The following is a 7,397-nucleotide window of genomic DNA, read 5'->3' on the forward strand; positions in this document are numbered from 1 at the left end:
AACATGGAGAATTGCAAAAATCATGTAACAGAGAGTTAGATGAGTCCTTAGAGATTATCAAGTTCAATCAGGTCTTCCTGCAGATGAGAAAATAAGAACTCAGGAAGTTTAGAGTACTTGACTAATAATTAATAAAAACATATGAAATGAGAAAAGAGAAATATTCTATCGCTTTAAACACAAAATTCTGACAATATTTATTTATAGCTATTTTACTTTCCACTTATTTCACTTATATTAATATTTAAAATGTACTGAGAGATCATTTAGCAAGTATTGATCAGATAACTTTAAAATAAAGAAACAGCATCTCTGGAGGATATGAATTCATCTCTAAAAAATACTTAGTATTTGTTTTCTGGTATTCAGCTCTATCTTGCCTGAGTGTGAATGCCAGATCTGCTGCTTATTAAATGGGTGAATATCAGCAAATTTAATTTTTTTGACCCTCACTTTTCTCATTAGTATAATGAGGATAATAATAGTATCTACCCTGTAGAATAGGTGTTACAATTAAATGGACTATTTACTGTACTTATAAAGCACTTATAATAACGTATGGAAAGTAGTAAGTACTATATCAGGATTTACTGTCACTATCACTGAGCAAAGATAATATGCTAGATTCAGATATTAATACATTCGGTTATGATTCTATCTCTGCTCTCAAGAGCTGTAGTCTGCACGGAGGCAGACAGACAGACATATACACACATTAAAATGTGGTAGGAGGTTTGAGGCATAACTGGAGTGTTGATTGTGTGGAAGAGAATGTCAGGCATCAAGATTGGAGAGTTTTACAGGGTCTTGTTTGTATTCTCAGCTGGGACAGGGACCAGAACAATTTTATGACCCCTGCGTATGCATTGCCTATTTCAGTTTCTGGTTCATAACTCTTTATAAATATTTAGTGAGTGAATGAATAAAGGAATGATAAGGAATTTTAATTTTTAAAGTTTACCAACAGAGAAATATTATGCTTTAAAAATATTTATACTGTAATAGTAAAGAAGTGAGTCAAGAGGAGCTAAACTGGAGGGAGAGGGACCAATTAGAAGGACGTTTCAGTAACTGAGAAGCCAGATGACAAGAAGGTAGGTCTGAAGCAAGGAAATTAGCTTAGATGAAAGGAAGGATTCAAGAGACAGTTTAGTTAGTAGAATCCACAGAATTTGTTGACTAATTCTTTGTAGAAATAAAGACAGGGTGAAAACGAAGTCCCAAACTTCTGGCATGGGCATTCAATGGATGAGATTCCATTGGACAAAACAGGGGAAAAAATGTGGAAGATATTGATTTTAAGTTTAAATGCTATGACAGTGGTAATATACACTTGGAACTCAGGAGATAGGTCTTGGGTAGAGTCATAGCTTTGGAAATCCTAATTACATATGTTACTGTAATAAGTGGTAAAATGAGGAGAAAAAGTATAGAAGACAAAGATCATAGTAAACATTAGCATCTAAGTGATGTAGAAGATTAGAATTTGAGAATGTTTAACAGAACTTGATGAGGAGTGAACAGAGAATTAGAAGAAGAGATAAACTGTTTTTGATGTTGACAAATGAGTTATAAATACTGTCAAATTAAACAAAGTATATAACAAACAAATTGAAAGATGTTCACTGTAATGATTATCTTAGTCAGAACAGTTTCAATAGTGTAGTGGAGACCAAAGTAAAGTTTTAGGGTGCTGATGCATAAATGACTAGATGCAAGGGAAGTTATTCAAGATAGACTACACTTTAAAAATGTGCTTCAATGAAAAGGTTGATGAGTCCAATGTTTAGTACATAATAGGTTCTTAATAAATACTTGCTGAAGAAACAAATGAGTACCTAAGCTCTGAGAGAGATTAAGCCAACATTGCAATTAAATGATAAAAGAGGCATAAACATATTTACATGTTGAAGGATATGGGGTCAATGGAGAAGGGAAAACAAAGAGAGATATAAAATAATCTCCTGGAAAGTGAAAGAAGAATGTCTCAGAACATAGACAAAATAATTTACCTTGTGTAGAAAATATGAGGAGAAAGTATGTAAGTAGACATCAAATGGTAGCTTATTTGTAAATGAGGGGCAGGAAGTTGAGAGTATTTATTTGGTAGTCTCTATTCTCTCTGTAATTTAAGGACTATAATACTAAGAGTAAGAATGGCAAGCAAGGGCCTTAACGGAATGAGATTAATGAGCAGAATGGCTTTTGGGATAACAGTAAATGGAACTGGTTTTGGACAATTTAGACTGGCCAGCAACACAGGGCACCCAGATGGCTTTAGATATCAAAAGTATCTGTGGGACCAATGGCCTAATTTCTGCACTTTCTTCCAGCTATGCACAGCACTACAAGCGTAGTCACAGAAGGAAGGCGAGTGAATTGATCATTTCTTAGGAATTTTAGTTCTAAATCAATAGAAAGAGAAAGGTGTGAGAAAATAGAAGGTGTGACAAGACAGAGGTTTACCATAGGGCTTTCTGGGAGAAGAAAATAAAACCACAAGTTTCATTATAATGAAATAGAGAAATTAGTTGCAGTTTCCTAAGCAATAACATGCAGTCTAATTATATTATTTTTCTTTTCTTTTCTTTTTCATTTTCTTTTTCTTTTTCTTTTTTCTTTTTCTTTCTTTTTTTTTTTTGTTTACACCTGCAGCACCCGGTCTTTTTTAGGTGGCCTCCCATCCAAGTACTAACCAGGCCCGACCCTGCTTGGCTTCCAAGATCAGACGAGATTGGATGTGTTCAGGGTGGCATGGCTGTAGACTAATTATTTTTTGATACTAAAAATTTAAAATTAAGGTTTCTGAAATGGAATATTTCCAGCGTTTGACAAGATCTAAGAGTTCACTGAAGTGGAGTGGAGCTGTTTATTGGAACTGTACAAATCAAGGGACTGAGAGCCTGAGTATAGGATGTAGAATACATGTGAAATGAATTGGAATTTTTAAAGACCATAGAGTATTCAGAAAACCAGTCACTTGTACATTTAAAGAAAGTGTTCAGCAGCAGTAGTGGTGGTTTACAATGTAAACAAAACACTTCTAAATGACTGTATAATGGTTACTGCACCTGAGTATTTCATTAAGATATCTGTTCTCAAAACTTAGAACAGTGTAAACTCAATCCTGTGAGTGCTTTTATTCTTTTATCTGTGGTTGGATGTATTAATATTTGTTCCTTTATATATATTTTAGTATTATTTTGTTCTTGTATACATAATATATAAATATACATATATGTATCAATTAACTGTCATTTAGTATTCAGTTTCATTTTGTCAAGATAGAAGCTTCACATGAATAGTTTTATATATAATTTATATGATCTATTATTATAAATATATGATATCATAAATTTACATATAAAATTTGGATTTGCAGATTCTTAAAAATCACTATGATTATCTAGATAAAATGAGTCAATGGTAGTTGAATGAACTGCCTACACACTTGGTATTTTTTACTTATATGATTTGCATTGTTTGAGAAAAACTCAAACATGTTCTTAATAGCTGCAGTTAGGAGAATTCTGAAAGAAAGTTTAAAATAAGGAGGTTCCATATTGACCTGGGCACCATTTTTAATAGATTTTCACAATAAAGTGTTACTGTCTATGGGCTTACAATTTCCTTTCTCTCACTCCACTTTTTAGCCCAGATGTATACTGAAAAGAAGATCAGCTTTTTCTTTCTACTTGCAAATCTATAGTCTCTTAAAATAATATTTGTTCAAATAGCATCATTTTATTCTAGATAAAAATACTCTAGCCTTCCTCACAAGGAATTGTGTTATTGCAAACTTGAACTATGGAAAAAGTAATATTGCCTCTGAGGGGGTACACCATCGTAATAGGACACATCTTCAAGACAAGGGAAAATGTACTTTTCAAATCCTACATGTGTTATAAACCACTGCTTATGAACCTTTGTCCTAAAACAGTGTCAATTTTACCTGAGGAAAGCATTTCACTGCATTTAAAAGGTCTCCAAGGATGTTAGGGAATCTTAGGTGAAACTGCAGGCTGGTGGATATAATGAAAACTAAAGTTTTTGTTTGGTGAAGTTTTCTCAAGGCTTTTCTCCTGAGATTTGAAATGTAACTTCCATTTTTGCTAGTCTAACTTCACCATGTAGTGCTGGCAGAAATAGCTGATGAGCATAATAAACTAAAAAAAAAAAGACTCTCCTCATTCACCAGTTGTTTTACTGAAGGAATTAGTGGTAGAAGATATTGTTAATTTAATTAAAAATAGATGCCAAAGTTTATAAAAATGAGAGACTAATGTTATTTTTAGAATATTTTACTTTTGTAACTTACTTTGCTAGTTAGCGCTAGACAAAATTACAAAGCAGGCATCTACCAATATCAATTTTTTCTCTCCTTTCAAAGTTCTCTCCTTTCTTGTTCAATGAGTCCAATGTTTTTCCCAAATTGATGATCAAGTAAACCAATTCACACTAGGGTTCTGGTGGCTTACTCTATTACTCTTCTCAGAGATATTTTCTGCTTCTTATCTTGCTTTATATATGTAAAACCTTTTGTCATTTATTTGTCTAAAATATATATTTTTTGAACAGTTACTATATGCCTGTTGCAGTGCTGGGACCTAGAAATATAGGAGCAGACAAGACCTTAAAGATCCCTGCTGTTATGGAGCTTACATTTCAATGGTGGACAAACACAAAAAGAGATTTTACAATATAAATACAATGACCAAGTGATAAGTGCTATGAAGGAATTACAATAAAGAGCTAAAGAGTGGCTACTGGGTTTTATACCTCTTGCCCCAAATACCAAAATCAGAAAAATAACCAAGGTTTTTATTCATAAACACTTAAAACTCAACTTAAGGAGTGTAAATAAAATCATTTTTATCCATTTAATACCAATTGAAGTTGATGCAAAACAAAATAGTAACATTCTCTCCCATTGGAGAGAATCTGGCAACAGTGTAACAGAGAAATCTTAATGTTAAATTTGGTTCTCATTTGGCGCTAAAGTTCTAATGGAGAGATTTGTAAAACATCCTTAATTATAAAAAGAAGAATTGTGAGGACAAAATTCTATTAATATCTAGACCTCATTAATCCTTTTTATATTGATTCCATCTTGAAATGATGGCCTCTGGGGTATATTGGATTCAATTAAATATATTATTAAAATTAATTAATCTGTTTATTTTTATCTTTCAAAATATGATTACTAGAAATTACACATTACTACACATGTGGCTCACATCATATTTCTAATGGTGGCACTGTGCAAAGCTATTGAGACCTTAAATCGGGGAGTTGGCCAACTTTTTCTGCAAAGAGCTAGGTAGTATGTATCTTTCACATTTTGGACCAAGAGGAAAAAAACAAGATATTATGAATGTGGTCATGTAACCATTTAAACTGCAATCACTTAAAGATGTAAAAATCATCTTTAGATTGCAGGTCATAAAAAAGTAGGTGATGTGTCAGATCTGGCCTGCAGCTGGCTCCTGTCTTAGATTATAGTGGAAAGATGAAACCCTTTAGAGCTCTGGGGTCAAATATTGACTCTTGCTACTTAGCCAAAGGAATTTGGATCAGGCACAGCTTCTGTTTCTTTTTCCTTAGTTGTAAAATGAAGGTATTAACAGCTACCTCTTCAGGGATATTAAAGAATTTAGTAAGATTTGATGAAATTGGTTTGTTAACCACTTGACAAAATGTCAGTTTTTTATTTCTTACAAAATGTTAGATTGTCAATAAATACTGGGATATTTGGAAAGTACATTTCTGAAGAAAATATGACATACACGTACACACATATGCTCACATGGATGGATTCTTAAAATAAAAGATGTGAAAATGGGTCATATCATAGCAGCCTAAGTTGTTAGGAAACAAAAAAAATCTATACTTTACGATGTGCGCATCCTGAATCTCAAGAAAATGTGAGACCCCTTAAATCTGATTGTCCCTAAAATGTCAGGGTTTGCTTAAAGCAACAGAAACTCTCTGATAGTGAAATTTCAAACACCTGTGTTGGGCACTGTCTTTGAACAAAGGTCCTACTTGAAGTGTCTCAAAACAGACGGTGTAGAAAATAGCTTTAATATCAAGTACTTTTGAGTCCTGCTTCTTAATCTTTTCAGGAGTGAGAGAATTATCAGATCTCCACATGATACTAGTATCCATGGGTTAAGAAAATAAAATAACTTTAGAAAACTCTAAATATTTTACCTTTTTATTTTGTTAATCGCAACAGCATTCAAATGCTTTGGGCAAGTATATGTGATAATGTAAATGAGACATATAATGTATTCAGAATACAGATAATCTTTGATGAATACATGCATTACAGGATTTCTGTGTATTGGATGAATATACGCTTTGCAGTATTTCTGTGAGCGCTTAGGGCTCAACAACCCTATATGTACTTTTTTGGAGAATAATACTTATTCTCCAAATACTTATTCTCCTATGAGATAAATTCATGTAAAATTTAGACTTAATTTCATCTCCATAGTAATGCTGACTTACACTAAAGTACCCTCATTGCTGCATCCATGTACCTTACAGTAGTGTTCTAAATTCTAATCCTACTTCACTTTTCTAAGAGTGTCCTCATAAATATGTATGTATTATATCATAATCTCACTGTATGCTTTGGTCTTTTGCTAGCTAGCTTAATTAGCACGGATACTAAGTGTCTCTCTCACTGGTCTCGTAGGCCAAGGCAGAAAACAAAAGTATGCACTGGTGGCCACTGTTTTGGTTGTTTTTGGCTCAAAAGTAATTAAAGATGGGCATTGAGTGTAAATAGCTACCCCTTTGAGAAATTTCAAAAACTCCTTTATGCCATCATTGCATAGTATACTCCATAATTTCCATGAAAATTTGTTCCACAAAATTTCAAGGTTTCTACTCAATTTAATCAAAAGATTAAAAACTCTGAGGAAGCAATCAGCCCAAGTCATAAGCTTCCCTTACTAACTGATTAAAATGTTCATCTACTAGCATTTATTTAATGCCTAAAACAGAGCATAATTCCAGGTATTTCTTTGTCACTCAGAGTGACTCAATTATACTGAAGGCCAATAGTTCAAACTAGAATTTATCTACTCTTCTTTCCATTAAGCTTAAGTAATGTTGAAGGCCTTCCATTATTATTTATTAGTCTAGTTTTATGTTTAAGTGAAGGGTATGTGATGCTTTCCCACAGAGAAAATAAAGCCAGTTTCTTGGGATTCAGATTCTGAGGTTTCTAGACATGTTGTATGCTCCTAACAAGCTATTTAATTTTTTTGGTCTCAGTTTTATCTGTAAAATGAAGATGTTAATGCTATCTACCTCACAGAGTAATTATGAAGTTTAAATCAGTTGACATTTATAAAGTGCCTGGCATAGAGAAAGCCATATAAGCA

At 33.0% G+C, this 7,397-nt stretch overlaps 1 pseudogene; it reads right to left on the minus strand.

Annotated features, from left to right (window-relative positions):
• Nucleotides 1-2,646: 2,646 nt before the first annotated feature.
• On the minus strand, nt 2,647-2,766 carry LOC112470629 (annotated as a pseudogene).
• Between the last annotated feature and the right edge of the window lie 4,631 nt (nt 2,767-7,397).

The sequence above is a fragment of the Pteropus alecto genome, unplaced genomic scaffold, assembly GCF_000325575.1.
Source record: "Pteropus alecto unplaced genomic scaffold, ASM32557v1 scaffold3, whole genome shotgun sequence".
Classification (NCBI taxonomy): domain Eukaryota; kingdom Metazoa; phylum Chordata; class Mammalia; order Chiroptera; family Pteropodidae; genus Pteropus; species Pteropus alecto.